The sequence below is a fragment of the Oncorhynchus mykiss genome, chromosome 13 (genome assembly GCF_013265735.2).
Source record: "Oncorhynchus mykiss isolate Arlee chromosome 13, USDA_OmykA_1.1, whole genome shotgun sequence".
Lineage (NCBI taxonomy): Eukaryota > Metazoa > Chordata > Actinopteri > Salmoniformes > Salmonidae > Oncorhynchus > Oncorhynchus mykiss.
In genome coordinates, this window is record NC_048577.1 from 49,619,306 (window position 1) to 49,642,101 (window position 22,796).

The window sequence follows — 22,796 nt, forward strand, 5'->3', positions numbered from 1 at the left end:
CCACTGCTATAGGCTTTATACAACCCACTGTCACTTTACCTGTCTCATCACTCACTAAAACTGCTGCTGGGAGAGCAAGAGCATATGTTGTTGATGATATTGAAAATGGGGTTACATTCCCCACTAACTTTGGGGGTAGCACCCTGACTTTGGGGGCAGCAGCCGAACTTAAGCAGCTAATTACAGTGTAATTGATCCAAGCTTCTTGGGGGCAGCAATGGAGGCAGACAGCCCTTTGAATATGCCCCACTGTCATCTCCTTGACACCTCAGGGTCCTGATGACAGGGAAGGACACTCATCTTGTCTGTCTCTCTGTCCCTCGCTCCTCTGACAGTGTGTGTGTGGGCTGTGTCCTGCCCCCCCCCCTGTCCGTCCGTCCGTCCGTCCGCTCTCCTCGCCCCTCGACTGATCAAAGCCCCTTTGAGGGTCCTGAGTGGTTCTGAGCTAATAGCCGGTAGTGATCTGATGTGTGTGTGTCTTCTCAGTGATTAGACACCCAATGACAGGCTGAGCCAGCCCTGCCTACTGTTTTTATCCTTTAAATGGGCAATCTGCAGTTGCGGCATCCATTTTTTTAAACGTATGAATGGTAAGTACCCATTTGATTCTTGAAGAATAGAACTTAGAAATGCCTCATGAGCTTAGTTCTACTGTCGTACCCAATCAGAACCCAAAATGTAAGCTTGTTTTACTCCACTGTTTGTAAACTAAGTGTAAACAAATACTATATAGCCTCAAAACATAGTTCAAGCTTATATTTTGTCAGTCCTTGCATTCATAGCTCTGCCTATGAATTTCATAGTGGTTACATTTCTCCAGCCCCATCCCTCAACTGCAGATTGCCCCTTTTAATGTTGCACCTTCCCCAGCAGCCGACTCAATTATCAGTGATTAAGTTGGTGTCAGTCTTTAGCGCTGAGCCATACCTCTCCTCCCCGCCGTGTGGCACAGAGGCCCCGAACAGAGCTACTGATCCCAAGTCAGCACTGTGGAGGGACGTACAGTATGTAGACAGCTCTAAGTATAACCCCTGTCCTCAACTCCGATCCCCAGACAACAAGGTGACAGCGTACTGAAAGTTGGCAACACCCCCAAAGCCTTAACCTCAGCGAGGAGGAAGAGGAGTTGCATTACATTATAGGATAACTGTGTAAAGCTATCCTGGTGCTTAGGTTCTTATCCAAGCTGAGATGACCCTGCTTTCAGAAGGAGAAACCAGGACAGGGCCTTACATTGCAGAATGATATTAGTGATTCTTATTATTCCAGTTAGATTTTGAACTTGCAGGGGGTTACCGAAGATAGCATGGATATATATAAGATCTGAGTCCTTGTCGATCAGTCCTCACCCCCCCCTCCACCAGCCTCTCTCTAGAGTAGAGGACTGGCCTTGGTGGTGGCGCAGGCGTGTGTGTGGATTATTGTGAGGCGTCTCGTAAAAAAAAAAAACTCTTGGCTGCAAGGTTACGTTGCTTCTCTGCCTCATCCCCCTAATCCTGGCCTGTAAATAAATATCTAACACACCCCACACTAACACCGTAATACCTCCCCTTAGCTACACACACACCCCTAACCCTCTCTGTTCTGCCCTGAAGTCTCCAGAAGGCACACCTTGCATGTCTTTGCCTGTAGCGTTTTGACAAGTGAATAAACATCAGCTGCTTCATTGCACCCCTGCCTCCCAGCCTCTACCTAATGCATAATGCTCCCCTCTCTTCCACCTCTATCTTATCTGCCCCTCACTTGTCCTCTACTCTCCCTCTAACTCTACCGTATCTCACAGGCTGTAAGTGGAAGTCAACCCTTGTAGGCTGGTTATGGATCCCCACAATCACTGGGCTATTACCTCTACCATGTCATTACATATAGACTAAAGACAAGAAGTGGGTCTTATCTATCTATAGAAAACCTAGCTAAATGCTCTCTCCTTAGGCTCTGAGTCCTCTCAGGGGACAGACAGACGGGTGTGGGTTGGACAGGTAGGGAGTTCTCAGTTTGGATTTAAATGTATACACCTCTGAATTAGGATGCAAATACCGTTTGCAGATTTGATGGGCATAGCTCTCTCCTGGTTTGGGGCTCCAACCACGATCTCCCTCCCTGTGCCTCCCTCCCTGTGTTGTCCAGTGAGCAGCAGCAGTGATCAGTAAGGAGAGCTGGTAATCTGCCGTAGCCTTAGCGCTCTCTGAGCGAAGATTGATGGCCCTCCTGGAAAGGCTGCTATTGTGAATGGGCAGAGAAAAAGAGGGGAGGGTGGAAATGGATTTAGAATGGGAAATTTGAAGGAGAGGGATAGAGGGAGGTGGTGTGAGAGGTAGTGTGATAGTGGGAAAAGTAGATAGAGATGGTGCTTGAGAGGTTAGGAGATGAATGGGGGATGAGTTGGAGTTGATGAAATTATGTGAAGGAGAAGGGGGGCTGTGTTTATCTGAATGTGTTTTTTGTGTAAACATGACCAGAGATTAGGCTTGGACTCATCAGTCCTCACTCATTATTATCTGACTCCCACACACGCAGTACTCGCGCACACACAATTGTCTCTTGGTTTAATCCATTTGAATTCAATCAATTTTTGACAGCATCCCTTTTGATTTAAGCAAAACTTTCCATTGATGTTTGCTCATGGAAGAAAGGGCCAGAAAGTGACTTTTTGGACCTGATTGCCAAAACATTCAGGAGATAGGTGCTCAAAGTTAATCCACTTTGCATACCATACCATGAGACTAGAGGTCGACCGATTAACCGGAATGGCCGATTTAATAAGGGCCGATTTTCAAGTTTTCATAACAATCGGAAATTGGTATTTTTGGGCGCCTAATAATAATAATAATAATAATAATAATAATAATAATAATAATAATAATAATAATAATAATAATTATTATTATTATTATTATTATTATTATAATAATACATATTTTTTAACCTTTATTTAACTGGGCAAGTCAGTTAAGAACACATTCTTATTTTCAATGACTGCCTAGGAACGGTGGGTTAACTGCCTCGTTCAGGGGCAGAACGACAGATTTTCACCGTGTCAGCTCGGGGGAACCAATCTTGCAACCTTACAGTTAACTAGTCCAACACAATAACGACCTGCCTCTCTCTCGTTGCACTCCACAAGGAGACTGGCTGTTACGTGAATGCAGTAAGCCAAGGTAAGTTGCTAGCTAGCATTAAACTTATCTTATAAAAAACAATCAATCATAATCACTAGTTAACTACACATGGTTGATGATATTACTAGATATTATCTAGCGTGTCCTGCATTGCATATAATCTGACTGAGAATACAAGCATACATGTATCTAAGTATCTGACTGAGCGGTGGTAGGCAGAAGCAGGCGCGTAAACATGGATTCAAACAGCACTTTAGTGCATTTTGCCAGTAGCTCTTCGTTGTGTGTCAAGCATTGCGCTGTTTATGACTTCAAGCCTATCAACTCCCGAGATGAGGCTGGTGTAACCGAAGTGAAATGGCTAGCTAGTTAGCGTGCGCTAATAACGTTTCAAACTTCACTCGCTCTGAGCCTTGGGGTGGTTGTTTCCCTTGCTCTGCATGGGTAACGCTGCTTTGATGTGGTGGCTGTTGTCGTTGTGTTGCTGGTTCGAGCCCAGGGAGGTGCGAGGAGAGGGACGGAAGCTGTACTGTTACACTGGCAATACTAAAGTGCCTATAAGAACATCTAATAGTCAAAGGTTAATGAAATACAAATGGTATAGACAGAAATAGTCCTATAATAACTACAACCTAAAACTTCTTACCTGGGAATATTGAAGACACATGTTAAAAAAGGAACCACCAGCTTTCATATGTTCCCATGTTCTGAGCAAGGAACTTAAACGTTAGCTTTCTTACATGGCACATATTGCACTTTTACTTTCTTCTCCAACACTTTGTTTTTGCATTATTTAAACCAAATTGAACATGTTTCATTATTTATTTGAGGCTAAATTGATTTTATTGATGTATTATATTAAGTTAAAATAAGTGTTCATTCAGTATTGTTGTAATTGTCATTTATTATTGGTCCTCCAATAATCGGTATCGGCATTGAAAAGTCATAATCGGTCGACCTCTAGTGTCTAGGTCTGTGAGCACATACTGATCATTCTATGTTTTCCATTCTAGTCATTTAGCAGAAGCTCTTATCCAGAGCGACTTACAATTAGTGCATTCATCTTAACATAGTTAGGTGAGACAATACATCACAATTGTATCGAGTACATTTCCCTCAACACATTTCTTCCAGATGTTTTTGAAAGATGGGCAGGGACTCCGCTGCCCTGACTTTAGGGGGAAGCTTGTTCCACCAAGTTGCAGGAGTTTGATGGCAGAAGCTGGTAGCCCAGCCAAAAGAGTTGCAGTAGTCTAGACGTGCCTGGATTAGGACCTGCGCCGCTTCCTGTGTGTGGAAAAATTGTACTCTGAAGAGAGTGAACCTGCAGGAGCGAGTCACTGCTTTGATGTTTGCAGGGAATGACAGTGTTGTCCAGGGTCACGTCAAGGTTCTTTGCGCTCTGGGAGGGGGGCACCTTGGAGTGATGTGATGGAGAGGTCTTGGAGTGGGCAGGCCTTCAATGGGAGGAAGAGCAGCTCTGTTTTGTTGAGTTTGAGGTGGTGGGCCGACATCCAAGCTGAGCTATGCCAGGCAAGCAGAGATGCGTATCTCCACCTGGCTGTCAGAAGGGCGGTGAAGGAGAAAAAGTAGTGTCATCTGCATAGCAATGATAGGAAGACCATGAAGAGCAGAATGACTTGGTGTAAAGAGGAGCGGGAATAGAACTGAGCCCTGGGGGACACCAGTAGTGAGAGTAAGTGGTGAACACACCAAGTCAGCTTTGGTAGAGTGGAGAGCAGTCTCGGATGAGTGACACGACTTGAAGCCTAACTGGTTAGGCTCAACAAGATCTTTCTGAGAGTTACAGCACGCTCAAGTGTTTTTGGAAAGAAAAGGGATACCAGTCTGTAGTTGTTGACATCAGAGGGATGAAGAGTCGGTTTCTTAAGGAGAGGCAAACTTCAAGTCAGAGGGGACGCAGCCAGTGGTCAGGGATGAGTTGAGGAATGGGAGAAGGTCTGTAGAGATGGTCTGGAGGAGGTGATGTGGACAGGTTATTGGGTAGCCAGCCTTCATTAGTCGCAGGATTTCATCTAGAGAGGGAGGGGAGTAAGAGGTCAAATAGTTATGTGGGAGTTATGTGTCCCCCGCAACATGACCTGCCGCGCTGCTCTGCTTCGCTGCTTCTTAACACACTGCTCACTTAACCCGGAAGCTAGCTGCACCAATGTGCGCCAATGTGTTGGAGGAAAGACCGTCCAACTGAGGTCAGCTTGCAGGCGCACGGTCGGCCACAAGGAGTCGCTAGAGCATGATGAACCAAGGAAATCCCCCGGCCAAACCCTCCCCTAACCTGAACGACGCTGGGCCAATTATGCGCCACCCCATGGGGCTCCCGGGCCATGGCCGGCTGTGACACAACCCGGAATCGAACTGGCCTTAGACCACTGTGTCACTCGGGAGGCTGTATTTTTTTGACAATATCGCAATGTTATTTTCGCGTGAATTCAAAACTCCAGTATTTTTCCTTAATATATTATTGTTCTCCAACTTATTTTTTAAATAGATTGATTAAAATGCATTTTCTCATGGCTCTCTGTTGTGCCTCTGCAGCAGACCATATGGTGAGCAATATGCTTGGAACATCGAGTTGCAATACATACAGAATCGTGAGAATCGCAACACGTATTGTATTGGCACCTAAGTATTGTGATAATATCATATTGTGAGATGCCTGGCAATTCCCAGCCCTAGTATTAAGTAGCCACCGGATTGGCTGATGGTACACCCCCTGGACAGGATGCTAGTCTATCGTATTAGGCATATTACTCCTTTATGGCCCTGTGTGTGTGTGTGAATAACCTAGATCCTCCACTGTGTGTGCAGCAGCAGCACAGGGTTGACTGGCCCAGTTATGCTCATAATTATGACAGTTATTCACTCTTAGTGGCTCTTTTTGAACATAGTCAAGCGCTTGATGTGACCCCCTGGCCAGCTGCCGCTCTCTAAATATTCCTCTTTCAAGTCTTAGGGGGTTTCAGCAGCGGTGAACCTGTGAGGAACAGTCCTTTTTTCTTTATTTTTCCCCGTATCATGGCTGACGTCTTTTAATGTCTATCCCCATCTCTCGCCGTCCCTTTCCACCCTCTGCTTAATTTGTCTTCAATCCTTTCTAGTTTTGTTTTTATCCTCTCCTTGTCTAGTCTGCTGCCCCCCTTCTCTCTTTTTCATCAGCCTGTAGTACATCGACCCATCTTTCATCCTGCCTCTCATCTCCCATTCTTCCTCTCACTTTGCTTTTTCTGCTATCCATTTGTTTTCTTCTTACACTTTTGTTTCCCCCCCGCTACTCTCCTGTCTCTCTCAGCTCCATCCTCCTCCCCTCCCTCCCTCTCCCTCATTCCCCTCCTCACCATCCAATCCCTGCTCTCTGAAGCTGAGGAGATGTAGGTTTGCTCTGCCATGGAGTCTTGACAGGATGGATGGCAGCGGGTGTCTGTGTTGTCATCTCATCTCCCCTCCAACCTGACTAAACGATCAGGCTCACTGGTAGACAGACAGGCCGGGGCAGGGAGTGCAGAGGCAAGGAGGGTGGCAGTGCGCGGCCCCAGCGTTTACCCAACCTGATTACAGGATCACACACTGCAGGTCAACCCTAATTTCCTGGAGTCCCAACTCATTACCACACCGCTGACCGACGCCTATCAGTCAGGGAGGGAGGGAGGGAGGGAGGGGAAGAGAAGGAGGAAGGTGGAAGGTGGGAGACGGATGCATAGAGAATGAGTACAGGTCAGAGAAAGGAGAAGAGGGGGTGAAGGAGGGATGGCCAGAAGAGATTGAGATGAGAGAAAGCACAGAGTAAATGATCATAGGTCATAGACAGGGCGAGGAGGATAGGTGTTGCAGTGAGTCAAGGAGATTTTAGTCTCCGATTCAGACAGTAGAGGTAGTAGATCTAAGTAGCTGTTCTGCTGTTATGTAGGTCTGAAGGCTGGTTTAGCCAGATGACTTTCACTGTACAGACCAACCAGGATGGCTCTGCCCACCACAGGACCAAGGAGACACACCCTCTTCACCTCACACAGTTGACTCATTATTTTGTACACAGTCTGACACAATCACAGCATATTGTCAGACCTAAGTTTCTCTTAATCCCCATTTTGCCTGTTAAAACGGTGTTTGAACCAGGAGGCATTAGTGATTTTGGAGCCCAAAAATATTGACTGGACTCATGCTTCTGTTGTCAGGTTTTGAATACACATCTGCTTGTCCAGTCAATAAGAACACTCACATATTCATTGCAGGTGAGCTATTGATCAAGCCTCTGTCCCCCTGAGACACACACCTCTGAGAGTAGCACTGCCTCTCACATTCCGTGCTTGCATTTTGCCCCTATATTTTGCATCTGATTGACATTTCTGACTGGCTTGTGTAAACCTGAGGGTGTTAAGATGATTCCATTCATTCCTTCAGTCCACCTCTCTTCTCTCTGAGTTTCTGACCCAGGGGCTATGGCAGGGTCTGGATTAAAGAGAGGGGGGAAGAGTGTTCTTTATTCAGAGCATGTCACAGAGAGACATTGTTAGTCAGAATGGTATTGCACTTGGCTTTGCGTTGTGATTCAGGTTGGATTGGCTTTCTTCATGGTCTCAAGTTGGGCCTATTTGTTTTAGATTACTGCTCTGAAACAGTAATTTGTCTTACAGACCAGAAGAGCTTGAAGTGTCTCACATTCCTCAGCTATTGTCTTAGTACATGTCTGTAAGTTATATAATTAAGCCTAATATGAGGACATATCTTAAAGGGACCATACAACCTGATGAAGTTTATATCTTGTTCAGTTATGTGGGAGTCTCTGCAGGAACTAGAAGTGCTAGTGTTTATTACTAGACATTAGGGATGCACCGATATGACATTGTTGGCCGATACTGATATCCGATATTTTCATTGTCAAAAAAAAACTATACTGATAACACATTTTGGGGAATATTCAGAGGTGGCAACTTTTCATGGGAATTGATATTAATACCATTTTAAATGTAGATGTTTTTTTGCATTGGATATATTTACCATATCATATGGAGACAGAAACATAAACCTTTTACCTTATCATAAGTAGACATAATTGCAAATGATTAAATCCTTACAATAGAAATAAAAAAAACTATTTAGTTACAAAATGAACTTTAATTTAATGAGTTGACTCTTCAGATGGGATGATTTCACTGAACAACAAAAGGGAATATTGAATGATCCCCAATGATCCATCACTTCCAAAAACATATTCAACATAGGTAAAATGATAGTCTAGAAACTTAAGCTTTAGATGTCTTCCCCTCAGGCGTCCATGTCTTCTCCCTAGACCTCCTCAATGTCCACCTCTTGAACATCAGACTCTGAGGCCTCATCTTCACTGTCACTTTCCAACCTTGTTGAGGATGGCTCGTTGTGCGGTTCAAAAAGCCTCAAATTTGCCCAGATGGCCACCAATTTTTCAACCCTTGTATTGGTCAGCCTGTTGCGTGCTTTGGTATGTGCTCCCAAACAAGGTCCAGTTGCGCTCTGAGGCGGCTGATGTTGGTGGGATTTGGAGGATGATGGAGGCAACAGTGGATCTGAGGCTCTTATCCCTAAGTCCCTTCCACCAGGTGGCTGATGAGATATGTTGGCACGACTGCCATATTGTGTCTCCATCCCAAAGTCCGGTGTTGCTGGGCGGCTTCAATGTGGTGCTCTTATTCTTCTCACTTTGCTTGGTGAGGTTGATTGCTGCTATAACTTCATGACCCTTCACATACTAACCATTTCCTTGGCTCTCTTGTAGATTGTTTTCAGTACCATGATGTCCTTGAAGAGCAGATTCAATTCATGAGCAGCACAGCCAATGGGTGTGATGTGAGGGTAGGACTCCTCCACTTTAGACCAAGCTGCCTTCATGTTTGCAGCATTGTCTGTCACCAGAGCAAATACCTTCTGTGGTTCAAGGTCATTGATGACTGCCTTCAGCTCATCTGCAATGTCGAGACCAGTGTGTCTGTTGTCCCTTATGTCTGTGCTCTTGTAGAATACTGGTTGAGATGATGTAGTTAATTATTCCTTGCCCACGAACATTCAACCACCCATCGTAGATGATTGCAATGCAGTCTGCTTTCTCTATGATTTGCTTGACCTTCACTTGAACTCTGTTGAACTATTTATCCAGCAAATGAGTAGATAAAGCATGTCTGGTTGGAGGGGTGTATGCTGGGTGAAGAATATTCAGAAATCTCTTCCAATACACATTGCCTGTGAGCATCAGAGGTTAACCAGATGCATACATAGCTCGAGCAAGACATTCATCACCATTTCTCTGACTATGTTCCTCCATTGAGTAAAAAAAACTTCTGATTCCAGGAAGACCGTGAGCTGTTGCTATCAATAAGGTGTCTGATTAGGGTCGCAAAGGGTCGAACTTTCCGGTAAATTTCCAGAATTTCTCCCAGAAATTTTACATGGGAAGTTAAGCTTTGGAATTTGGGGAATTTTGCTTAAATTCATCGAAAAAGTTAGCTTATAACAGTGAACCTTTTTTTGTGGGATTTTGATTAAACTATCCCCAGTTCAATGGAATTGCAACCCTCTGCATGCACAGTTCATTCTTCCATCACATGTACAGCTGATTCTCAAGATCTTGCACACTAATGAGATGCTATTGAGCCCACAATACTACACTGTCTGAGCCAAGGACTACATGATTTCTGGTAAGTTTTGATTACAGTACTGGGTGGGGTGAATATATTTTATGACATGTTTTTTTTTTGTTAACTAGTAAATAGTAGCCTACAGCAAAGTGTGTTTAAATAATTTCTAACTTGTTAACAATTTCTGCTAGTTAGTATTTGCTACCATGTGGATTTTTGCTTGCTGGAGCCGGCTAACTGAGGAGTGTTAATGCACCTGTTTCCATCCTTTAGGACTTTTCTGAGAGTATCTAACTGCTTAACTATTTATCTGTACATGGAATTGTATTTTTTTTCTCTCCCTTATTTCTAATCTTTACAGGAAAATGCCACGGGCACTATCTGATGTGTAGAGACATTTCACTGCAGCTAATGTAGAAAGCTGTGTACATTTGCAAATAATGTGAAGAATGCAACAAAGATGCATAATCATCTGGCCAAGTGCATAAAGTTCCCTCAGCGCTCACAACAAGCAACCTCTGACAAAAGTCCCTCTATTTCTATTCGAGGTGAAAATGATGAATCAGACCTTATCGATAGCAACAGCTCACGATCCTCCTGGAATCAGATGTTTTTTTGACTCAATGGAGGAACGTAGTCAGAGAAATGGTGATGAATGTCTTGCTCGAGCTGTGTATGCAACTGGTTCACCTCTGATCCTCACAGGCAATTTCTGAATGTTCTTTGCCCAGCGTACACCCATCCAACCAGACATGCTTTATCTACTCATTTTCTGGATGCATAGTTCAACAGAGTTCAAGGGAAGGTCAAGCAAATGAGAGAGAAAGCAGACTGTTTTGCAATCATCTCTGATGGGTGGTTGAATGTTCGTGGGCAAGGAATAATAAACTGAAAATATTTTTGGGAGATGTGATGGCTCATTGGGGATCAACCAGGAATTCATCATACATGTCAAGCAGTTAAGTTTCTGATCTGTCTGTCCGATGCCTCTCTTCCTCGGTACACACTGACACTGTGTCCGTTTCCATCTTGCCCAGCTGTGTATGTAACATTTCACGTAACCCTGTTCCCTGTCTGCATCGAAGTAGCGGTCCTTGTACCTAGCATCGAGATTGATGGTGACACAGTAGAGGCTCAGAGAATGCCACTGAATTGCTTGTTCACAGCCTCGAGTACTTTTGTAAGTTTTAACCCCCCAGTCTGTCGGCAGTTTTGTTGAGCAGGCGTTTCAATGCCATGACAGAGGGTATCACGTCTGCTGCAGACGCTGTTGATTAGCTTATTTCTCCAGTTAGTTGTTCGAATAGCGCTAGGAGTGTGTTCATGTTTCAAACATGTTCTCAAATGCCATTGAAATGGCAGCAGCGGTATGAGAACCAGCACATTCTTGAGCATGCAATACGGCCTTCCTCAGTACGAAATCCTCGTCGACCCACTGTGTTGTCAAACTCAGCATGCTCACGGGGCTGACATCGCTGGTCCAAATGTCAGTCGTGAAGCTAATAGCAGTGAGCTCATAGATGTACGTCTCAACAATACTGTGTAACTCCGGTAGGGCAACATCTGAAAAATAGTGTGTACCGGGGCTTGACCAGTCGGGGAAAGCCAACATCCACAACAGAGAAGGGTTGATTGTCAAGGGCAATGAATTCCTTTATCTTGGCCTTAATGGATTTTGCCTTTGAGTTGTCTCGCTGACATTTTCTTACTCTTTCAATTGACTGCTGGACTTGAACTTGTTTGGTTGTTGGAAGAGTGCGCTTCGTATTTTTCTGCTTTTGTTCTGTGTAGCGCTGTATTTTTCGTGACGTCATTACGTCATCTACCTACGTTATGTAGGTATGCACGTCAGCTTTAACATCGGTTTTGCATATTGGCGTAAGACCTCGGGCCGATGTTGGCATTTGTTTCTAATATTGTCCCTTTCCAATATGCTCACCGATTTTATTGTGCATCCCTACTAGACATAATGAAGTGTTTTAATAATTCTGCTTTGTGGCATCGGTCTGGTTTTACCTCAAATCAGACACCTCACTAAATGAATCCTGCTCCTCCATGGGGGAGACAGGGCCACCTCAGCCATGTCGACAGAGGGCGAGGGAAGGAGACAGACAGACTTCTCCTACACCAGAGACTCGAACTGTTCAGCCAGGGAGAGAGAGAGGCCAGACAGACAGCACTGTTATTGGAGTCTCACTGAGATCGTCTTCTGATTGAACTACTAGGGCCCTACTTTGTACTGTCTGGCTGGACTTTCCTTGCTAAACTTACACATTCACAAAAGTATTATTAAGTAGAGGTACCTGAGTCCTTTCAGATTGGACCACGACTGATTAATTGGAATGGCCGACTAATTTGGGCCTATTTCAAGTTTTCATAACAATCGGAAATCGTAATTTTTTTTCTTTTCTTTTTCTTTTACACTTTTCTTTAATCTTTATTTAACTGGGCAAGTCAGTTAAGAACACGTTCTTATTTTCAATGACTGCCTAGGAACGGTGGGTTAACTGCGTTGTTCAGGGGCTGAACGACAGATTTTTACCTTGTCAGCTCAGGGATTCAATCTTGCAACCTTACGGTTAACTAGTCCAACGCTCTAACCACCTGCCTCACGAGGACCCCGCCTGTTATGCGAATGCAGTAAGAAGCCAAGGTAAGTTGCTAGCTAACATTAAACTTATCTTATAAAAAACAAACAATCATAATCACTAGTTATAACTACACATGGTTGATGATATTACTAGTTTATCTAGCGTGTCTTGCGTTGCATATAATCGATGCGGTGCGCATTTGCGAAAAAGGACTGTCGTTGCTCCAACGTGTACCTAACCATAAACATCAATGCCTTTCTTAAAATGAATACACAGAAGTATATATTTTAAACCTGCATATTTAGCTAAAAGAAATCCAGGTTAGCAGGCAATATTAACCAGGTGAAATTGTGTCACTTGCGTTCATTGCACACGAGTCAGGGTATATGCAACAGTTTGGGCCGCCTGGCTCATTGCGAACGAATTTGCCAGAATGTTACGTAATTATGACATAACATTGAAGGTTGTACAATGTAATAGGGATATTTAGACTAATGGATGCCACCCATTAGATAAAATATGGAATGGTTCCGTATTTCACTGAAAGAATAAACGTTTTATTTTCGAGATGATAGTTTCCGGATTCGACCATATTAATGACCTAAGGCTCGTATTTCTGTGTGTTATTATGTTATAATTAAGTCTATGATTTGATGGAGCAGTCTGACTGAGCGATGGTAGGCACCAGCAGGCTCATAAGCATTCATTCAAACAGCACTTTCGTGTGTTTTGCCAGCAGCTCTGCTGTTTATGCATTCAAGCCCATCAACTCCCGAGATTAGACTGGTGTAACGATGTGATGTTAAATGGCTAGCTAGTTAGCGGGGTGCGCGCTAATAGTGTTTCAAACGTCACTCGCTCTGAGACTCGTCGCAATCTCTTGTTTGTGTTCTCCTTCTCTGCAGCCGGACAGGAGGCCCAGGCAAACAGAGGGACACAGCCAGAGACGCAGACAGACAGACTTACAGATAGAGGACTGCTCCCAGACTGACAGACAGAGGGCCCAGCTGGCCCAGCCATGGCATCAGCCAGGAGCACAGATGTTTGAGGGACTTTGATCTGGGTGAGTACCAACTGGGTTGGAGATAAGGGGTGAGGGGGGGGGGGGGGGTGTACCAACACAGGGAAGATGGGTGATTTTGGGTGGGGCAGTGACTGGTGGCTGGTTTGAAGAGACTGAGTGAAATGTTGAGAGAGAAAAAAATAACTAGTTGTGGGAGAATTTTTTTGACAGATGAAGGTTACTTTTAGATGGGAGAAGGTGTGAGATTTAGGGTTTGAATAAATGAATGACGCAAAGAAATGAAAGAGGACAAAGAGACAAACCAGAGGAAAGAGGGTGGATGCAAAGACAGCACAATTAGATGTAGGTGGCAGCATTGAATCATTCAATATATGATTCAGATGTCTGTCTTCAAAAAGCTAAAGTAACACTTCATTTCTAATAAAGGACTTTCAGGTGTGAAAAGGGGAATAATTATCAGTGTTGGTGTGAGAGATGAGGGAGGGGAGGATATTGTAACTGTAAATGACCTGTGACAGAACTGTAAACTGGAGAGAACGGAGGATTTTTATGAAAAAGTGTTTGTAGAGGTTCGAGTCAACTTAACAAATCGTGAAATATGATCTGAAACAACCCTCTAGGTGGAACAAAAGGTGAACAGAATCCGTTATGTAGAAATTGACCATCGCCCACACGGTTTTTCTCAGATTAAATTACAAGTATGTATGTTAAAATAGTTCTGTGTGCTTTTTGTGTGTGAAGGCCCTCGTGCATGCTGTTGTGTGTATGAGTGATGTGCGGGGCAGTGATCAGAGACCAGTGTCTCTTTATGGAGACAGAGTAATTAGTTCAGGGCTTTAGAGGACCTGTCACTGGGTTTCTCTCATACCCCAGCCCCCTTCCACCTCACCTCATCCGCTCCTCGGTCAGTGGCTCCATCCCCTGTCCCCCTCCCTCACAGCTGCTCCAGGTAATTGACGCTACTTAATTGACGTTACAATTCTCCCGGATCCGGGATGGGTAGTTCCAAGAGGTTTTAATTAAAATTGTCAGCAACTACACGAATTAGCATAGCGCAACGGTCAAATAATCTTACTAGAAAATATTCATATTCATGAAATCACAAGTGAAAAATAGTGAAACACAGCTTAGCCTTTTGTTAATCACCCTGTCGTCTCAGATTTTGAAATTATGCTTTACAGCGATAGCAAGACAAGCGCTTGTAAGTTTATCGATAGCCTAGCATAGCATTATGTCCAGCTAGCAGCAGGAAGCTTGGTCACGAAAATCAGAAAAGCAATCAAATGAACCGTTTACCTTTGATCTTCGGATGTTTTCACTGACGAGACTCACGGTTAGACAGCAAATGTTCCTTTTGTTCCATAAAGATTATTTTTACACGCAAATACCTCCGTTTGTTTGTCACGTTATGTTCAGAAATCCACCGGAAATAGCGGTCACGACAACGCCGAATTATATCCATAATATCGACAGAAACATGGCAAACATTTTTTATAATCAACCCTCAAGGTGTTCTTTTGCATAAGAATCACTGAGAGCCATCAGCTGGCCACTTACGCAATGTGGTCGTTTACACTCATTCTTCAACATAAAGGCGTGAAACTACTGTAGGCACCTTAGAGAAGACGTAGAAAAAGGAATCTGGTTGATATCCCTTTAAATGGAGGATAGGCATGCATAGGAACAGAAGGGTTCCAAAATAAGAGGCACTTCCTGATTGGATTTTCCTCAGGGTTTCGCCTGCAATATCAGTTCTGTTATACTCACAGACAATATTTTAACATTTTTTTTTTTTTTAACTTTAGAGTGTTTTCTATCCTAAGCTGTCAATTATATGCATATTCTAGCATCTTGTCCTGAGAAATAGGCCGTTTACTTTGGGCATGTTATTTTTCCAAAAATGAAAATAGTGCCCCCTAGCTTCAAGAGGTTTAAAGGTCTTTTCACAGTAATTATTTTGGGACGTATTACCGCCCAGCGGCCAACTTTCAACTGATCAACTGTGCTCTACATTCACTGACTGGCATCGCCTGTCGCTTGGCAACCTGGGAAGGTGTTTGATTCCTCTGCCTTTATTTCACTCTCACTTTCTTTCACTCTTTCAATCACTCTCTTCTCTTTCACCTGGTTTCTGTCTCACATTCGGCCTCCTGGTTCTAATTCCTGTTGCTGCGGCAACCCTGCAGCTGTTCTGCCGGTGGCTCCCCCAGTCTCAAACAGGCTGCTTGTGTGGAGTTGCTTAATGATTAGGTTTTATTTCTATTTCTCCTCCCGAAGGGCCACAATCCAACTGTGATCAGCTCCTCTACCACCCTGTCTATCCCTCTTTCCTTCTTTCCTTTCCTCACTTCTGCCTATTTTCCCAGCCACACCTTCCCTTAAGCATCTACAGGTACTTGCTCTGTGATGTGCTGTTTACGTTTACCGGTTTGTGAATTGTTTCCTTTGTGTGGGAACTTTCTCACTCCATCACTCTCTCCGCGTCATTGTCTGGTGTTGTCACCATGAGTCTGTGGGAACTGAATCAGTCTCGGTGGTGAGTTTGACTGGCCGGGTAGAGATTGGAATGTGCCAGACTCTAATGACCATTAGTGTGTTAATCTGTGAGAGGTGTGGCTGGGGGAAAGTTAACTCCGGCACAGACTGACAGGATGGACTGGAAGATTAAAGGGTCTGGCTGCTGAGAGTGATGGCTGGAGTATTATGTTGAGGATAAGCTGCAGTGAGGAGAATGGGTAATGTTAAACTAAACTGGTGTGCTCTGAGAAGCAGTGAGGACTTTTAAAATGTCACCCGGCACTGTGCGTGCGTGCGCATCTGTGCACACCTAACACCTGAGCAGCCTTATCTGCCTGGCATTTCCAACCTCAGAGAATACTGCTGCAGCCGGCGCTATCTGATGACTCACCAAAAGGCCTCCCTGAGAGAACATATTGAGAGGCAGCGAGCACAGGTACACTTAACCTGAACTTGAATTAGGAAAGGTCAGACGGGGAGGGTGAGGTACGAGGTGGGGACAGCCACTTACAGCACTGTTATTGTTTGGATCTTATCTTAATAGACTCTGGCTGGGTGGATGTGATGCCTGTTGCCTGCCAGGCAGCTTTGCACAGTGCTCTGTGGCCAGATAATACACTGATCCTGGATCAGACTGGATGTTAGGTCGACAACATGCATCACTGAGATGGCGAAGTGGTCTGGAATCAGGTTGCAAAAGTTGCAAAGCTTTACAATTCTGTATATTTGTCTCAGTCCCAGTCCTGAGTCAAGACTGGGTTGGGTCTGAGTACTGACTAGACGCGGTGGCATTTAGAGGCCAGCCACCACACACACACACACCAAGGTGTCTGGTGTCTAGATGTACTCAACACTCAGCGTAATCTCAACACTTCATCACAACCGCAGGGCTTTAAAAATAAACAGTTTGGCCACAGCTACAGGTGGTGGCATCTCTGTTAGTCTTCATTCACTGCTTCGTCACCTTCCACAGAGAGGAGCTGCTCATTCTCAGCATTCACTGTATAACTAACTCACTGTTTAATTCATGTATGGATAATATACATGTAGAAAGGTGAGATGGAAGTACGTAAAGCATTTAAAATAGCGCTGCAGAAATGTAAATGAGGGAAGGAGTGTGTGCGTGCGTGCGGTATGAGGTGCAGTGTGTAAATGTGGTAATTGGGAAGCAGAGTGACGTCGGGGCACCAGAAGACTAGCCCCTGTTGCATGGCGAGCAGCAGACGGATAGAGCTGAACTTATTAGTGCTGCTGCCTTCCCCTCCTTTCCGCAAGTTGAAAAGAGCAACACGAGAAGACGGAAAGAGGGAGAGCACAGCTTTTCCTTCTTTACCTCCATCTGTAACCCCTCCCTCTCTCTCTCTTCTCTCCCTCCTTCCTTTCTGCTTGTCTACTGTGTTGAGTGTTCGTCCAAAAATGACCAAGAAAAAGGCTGTTGTCCATGTTACTTGTTGTTGTATCGTCTCTGTCCATGTATTGCCATTCACTTGGACCCTCCATCATCTGACTAGCCCTTCTATCTCCATTACTAGACACAGCTCTGGCGATTGTGTACTACAGTGGGCTGACATGCCTATTCCACAGGGGGTTTGTGCTGTTGAATGGTCCTGCTTAGTCTCATTGTGTGTGGGGGGAGGCACATGTTCTCCTGGGAGGGGCAGGAAGGGAGGCTGTGTTCTCTCTGTTAGAAATGAGGGAGACTCTTCAGAGATGGGGTGATGGCTGTACTCCGTTATCTCCCTGTGGCAGGCGTTTGCCCTTGATCGCAGTGTCTCAGCACACCAGTATGACAACTTAAGAGAGGGGTTGATCTTAATTGGCTCTGCTGAAGTATGTGCTTTTGAAGCTGATATGCTGGTGGCGATTGGAATTATAGGTGTTCACATTCTTCCATGACTGTATATTGCTCCTAAAGTAGTTTAGTCTCTCTCTGTGAGATGCCTTGTGGAGAGGCAGGTGGGCAGTGGGTGGTCTGGGCCTTGGTGTCTGACCCTCACTGTCAGCCGTGTCTGTGTGTGTTAGGGAGTACATTTAGAAATGACAGGTTTCCATTTTTAATGAGAAGAAAAAAGCCTCAGCTCAAAATGCTCGCCCCCTTGTCTTTCTGTTTCTCTATGCAGCGGTGGACCTGAGTAGACCCACGCTCTCTCTGGTGGCTCTCTCTGGTGGCTCTCTCTGGTGGCTCTCTGGTGTAGAGGTCGACCGAATATGATTTTTCAACGCCGATACCGATTATTGGAAGACCAAAAAAAGCCGATACCAATTTAATCAGACAATTTTTTAAATATATTTTTTAAAGTATTTATTTATAATAATGACAATTACAACAATACTGAATGAACACTTATTTTAACTTAATATAATACATCAATAAAATCAATTTAGCCTCATAAATAATGAAACCTGTTCAATTTGGTTTAAATAATGCAAAAACAAAGTGTTGGAGAAGAAAGTAAAAGTGCAATATGTGCCATGTAAGAAAGCTAACGTTTAAGTTCCTTGCTCAGAACATGGGAACATATGAAAGCTGGTGGTTCCTTTTTTAACATGTGTCTTCAATATTCCCAGGTAAGAAGTTTTAGGTTGTAGTTATTATAGGACTATTTCTGTCTATACCATTTGTATTTCATTAACCTTTGACTATTAGATGTTCTTATAGGCACTTTAGTATTGCCAGTGTAACAGTACAGCTTCCGTCCCTCTCCTCGCACCTCCCTGGGCTCGAACCAGCAACACAACGACAACAGCCACCACATCAAAGCAGCGTTACCCATGCAGAGCAAGGGAAACAACCACCCCAAGGCTCAGAGCGAGTGAAGTTTGAAACGTTATTAGCGCACGCTAACTAGCTAGCCATTTCACTTCGGTTACACCAGCCTCATCTCGGGAGTTGATAGGCTTGAAGTCATAAACAGCGCAATGCTTGACACACAACGAAGAGCTACTGGCAAAATGCACTAAAGTGCTGTTTGAATCCATGTTTACGCGCCTGCTTCTGCCTACCACCGCTCAGTCAGATACTTAGATACATGTATGCTTGTATTCTCAGTCAGATTATATGCAATGCAGGACACGCTAGATAATATCTAGTAATATCATCAACCATGTGTAGTTAACTAGTGATTATGATTGATTGTTTTTTATAAGATAAGTTTAATGCTAGCTAGCAACTTACCTTGGCTTACTGCATTCACGTAACAGCCAGTCTCCTTGTGGAGTGCAACGAGAGAGAGGCAGGTCGTTATTGTGTTGGACTAGTTAACTGTAAGGTTGCAAGATTGGATCCCCCGAGCTGACACGGTGAAAATCTGTCGTTCTGCCCCTGAACGAGGCTGTTAACCCACCGTTCCTAGGCAGTCATTGAAAATAAGAATGTGTTCTTAACTGACTTGCCCAGTTAAATAAAGGTTAAAAAAAAAAATATTATAATAATATTAATAATTATTCGGCAAATCGGCGCCCAAAAATACCAATTTCCGATTGTTATGAAAACTTGAAAATCGGCCCTAATTAAATCGGCCATTCCGGTTAATCGGTCGACCTCTAGTCTCATGGTATGGTATACAAAGTGGATTAACTTTGAGCACCTATCTCCTGAATGTTTTGGCAATCAGGTCCAAAAAGTCACTTTCTGGCCCTTTCTTCCATGAGCAAACATCAATGGAAAGTTTTGCTTAAATCAAAAGGGATGCTGTCAAAAATTGATTGAATTCAAATGGATTAAACCAAGAGACAATTGTGTGTGCGCGAGTACTGCGTGTGTGGGAGTCAGATAATAATGAGTGAGGACTGATGAGTCCAAGCCTAATCTCTGGTAATGTTTACACAAAAACACATTCAGATAAACACAGCCCCCCTTCTCCTTCACATAATTTCATCAACTCCAACTCGTCCCCCATTCATCTCCTAACATCTCAAGCACCATCTCTATCTACTTTTCCCACTACTATTAGATGTTCTTATAGGCACTTTAGTATTGCCAGTGTAACAGTATAGCTTCCGTCCCTCTCCTCGCACCTCCCTGGGCTCGGACCAGCAACACAACGACAACAGCCACCATCGAAGCAGCGTTACCCATGCAGAGCAAGGGGAACAACTACTAGAAGGCTCAGAGCGAGTGACGTTTGAAAACTATTAGCACTCGCTATCTAGCTAGCCATTTCACTTCGGTTACACCGGCCTCATCTCGGGAGTTGATAGGCTTGAAGTCCTAAACCGCGCAATGCTTGACGCACAACGAAGAGCTACAGTCAAAACGCACGAAAGTGCTGTTTGAATGAATGTTTATGCGCCTGCTTCTGCCTACCACCGCTCAGTCAGATACTTAGATACTTGTATGCTCGTATGCTCAGTCAAATTATAGGACACGCTAGATAATATCTAGTAATATCATCAACCATGTGTAGTTAACTAGTGATTATGATTGATTGTTTTTTATAAGATAAGTTTAATGCTAGCTAGCAGCTTACCTTGGCTTACTGCATTCGTGTAACAGGCAGTCTCCTTGTGGAGTGCAACGAGAGTGAGGCAGGTCGTTATTGCGTTGGACTAGTTAACTGTAAGGTTGCAAGATTGAATCCCCTGAGCTGACAAGGTGAAAATCTGTCGTTCTGCCCCTGATCAAGGCAGTTAACCCACAGTTCCTAGGCCGTCATTGAAAATAAGAATGTGTTCTTAACTGACTTGCCTAGTTAAATAAAGGTATTTTTTTTAAACTACAAAAATCAATACAAATAGTTTTAAAAAATGAGCAAATCGGCGCCCAAAAATTCAGATTTCCGATTGTTATGAAAACTTGAAATAAGTTCCGATAAATCGGTCGACCTCTAGTCTGAATGCCGTCGTTTGTCATCCTTCTCTTGTGAAACAAACCTTATTGAAAAGGGGTTTTGTTAGCCTTTCCTGTTGGCAACTTGTACACGCTCTGATTGTCCACCAGAGGTCACAATTTCCTTAGTTGTCCGGTCTCCAATGGGCTGTTTCATAAGAGCAGCTGCTTAGCTGTACTAGTGATTATCTGAGAGGATTTTCTCGTTTCTACCTCTGGTGGATAGTCAAAGTTCCAAACTCACTTTACATGCGTAGCTTCAGACTTGCGGTGTCCTGGTCTGGTAAGTTAATTTTCATCACCTCGTGTTGAGTTTGAGTTTATAACCATTTCAACGTGTGGACCACAGAAGGAGAGTTTTTCTTCACCTCGTGTTGGTTCAATATTTCAACCATTTCCCACATGTAGCTAACGCTCCATGCTTTTCTGGTCTGATATGTTAATTCTTAACTCGTCCTTTTTATACTCTGGTGAAAAGGGGCGTTCCATTATCCTGACACGATCTATGAGCTCCCTCGGGGCGTGGCTACTTACTGGTGCAAAGTGTCATCAAAACTATGATCTTGTTAGAAAACTAACACCACATTCCTATCTTAACAAAAAATTGTTTAAGCATTTCATTATGTTCACATCAGATTGAGGTAAACTATTTTCATTTAACGTTTTTAATGACACAATATACATTCGTTTTCCACATCTACACTTTGACCATTTCCCACATTTGTTCCAATGTTCACTTTTTGGACGTTAGAGTTTTTGGCTGGCAAAAGTCTTTTGTAGACAGACATTCCGATCCCAATACTAGAGACCCAGAGAGAGTTCTCTCCTGCTTGATTTACGACCGGTGTGAGGTGTCAGAAGTCTCCCCCCTCAACCATTGCCAAGTTGATCTGACCCATTGTGATCTTCATGTGTAGTCATGACAGAACTGAGGATTGTGGAGCGAGACTAGATAAGACCTTGTGTTAGGCCTCTAAGTAAACTGCATTTATAGTATACATTTTATGTAATGTAGACTTCTATATTAGACCATAAATCTAATATAGATCTAAATCTAATAAGTCTGTCTTAGCTCTCATATCTGTCAGTATAGACCAGTCAAGTTGTCAGGGGCAGGAAGAACGGTCACAAAAATGTTGTATTTCAAGAACAGAAAATAGGCCGAATGCTGACCAAAGCTGCCAGACATATGTTAAAAATAAAACATTTAGGCACATTGATTGTTTCCAGGCAACATGATTTGCGAGAGGAGAGGAATCTGAAGAGACACCTGGAAGGTATGGAGAAATGGAGCTTAAGACAGGCTTAGTTTTTGGTCCCTTTATGAGCAATAACTGCTAATTACCAAGCTCTCTGGTCCTCAAATGTGTTTTGAAATCCACTTGATGTGGAAAATGGAGACGAAAGTGTGTTACCTGGTAAAGTCAAACTGAAGGACGTCTACTTCAAAAACATGATCTAATTCTCTTTTTGTTTGCTTTTTCTCTCATGCTCTCCTTTGAATTATAACACTTTTAGAGCATTTTAGAGTATCTCTCTGGGTTGTTTATCAGGTTGCAGTTTTAAATTCAAAGGAGATTTGGGTCCACATTGAGACACTTTTTATGGTCGAAGGGGGAGAGTCTTGGGGGTCCCCACTGTCTGTCTGAAAGCGCTCTTCTTACCTTACTGATTGCTTGGAAGTCAAGTGTGGAAGTCAAGTGTCGCTTCACATTTACAGATAGTTACATCTATATTTACGCCTCTTCTAGGTGTAATTATTGCTTTCACAGATATGAACACGGGCCTCCAGATGATAGGAGCGTGGTTTGTAGACTTTGCTGAGAGAAGTGCACAGGTCAATGAGAGAATACAGTAGATCGGCTTTGGGGATTTTTCCTGATGGTATGAGCCTTATGGTCCATGTTAAGTTTTACTTTTGAATTGGGCTCATCCCATTTAGGTAATCTGTGACTTTTTTTGTGTGTTAGCTGCGTGAGTGAATACGTGTGCGAGGTTTTCTGTTTATTTTGATATTTTTTTGTTTTTGGCAGTTTCTCTTTCTTCATATTTTTCACCATGTTTCTCTCTTGGCCGGTCTCTAACAATGGAGTA

General features: G+C 43.7%; 1 protein-coding gene across 1 annotated transcript in view; it reads left to right on the forward strand.

Moving 5' to 3' along the window:
• LOC110486697 (speckle-type POZ protein) overlaps positions 1–22,796 on the forward strand; it is a 106,136-nt gene that overhangs the window by 11,827 nt on the left and 71,513 nt on the right. The window contains exon 2 of the mRNA XM_021558476.2: positions 13,239–13,396. The gene's annotated coding sequence lies outside the window, so the exon portion shown is untranslated. The remainder of the gene's footprint in view (positions 1–13,238; positions 13,397–22,796) is intronic.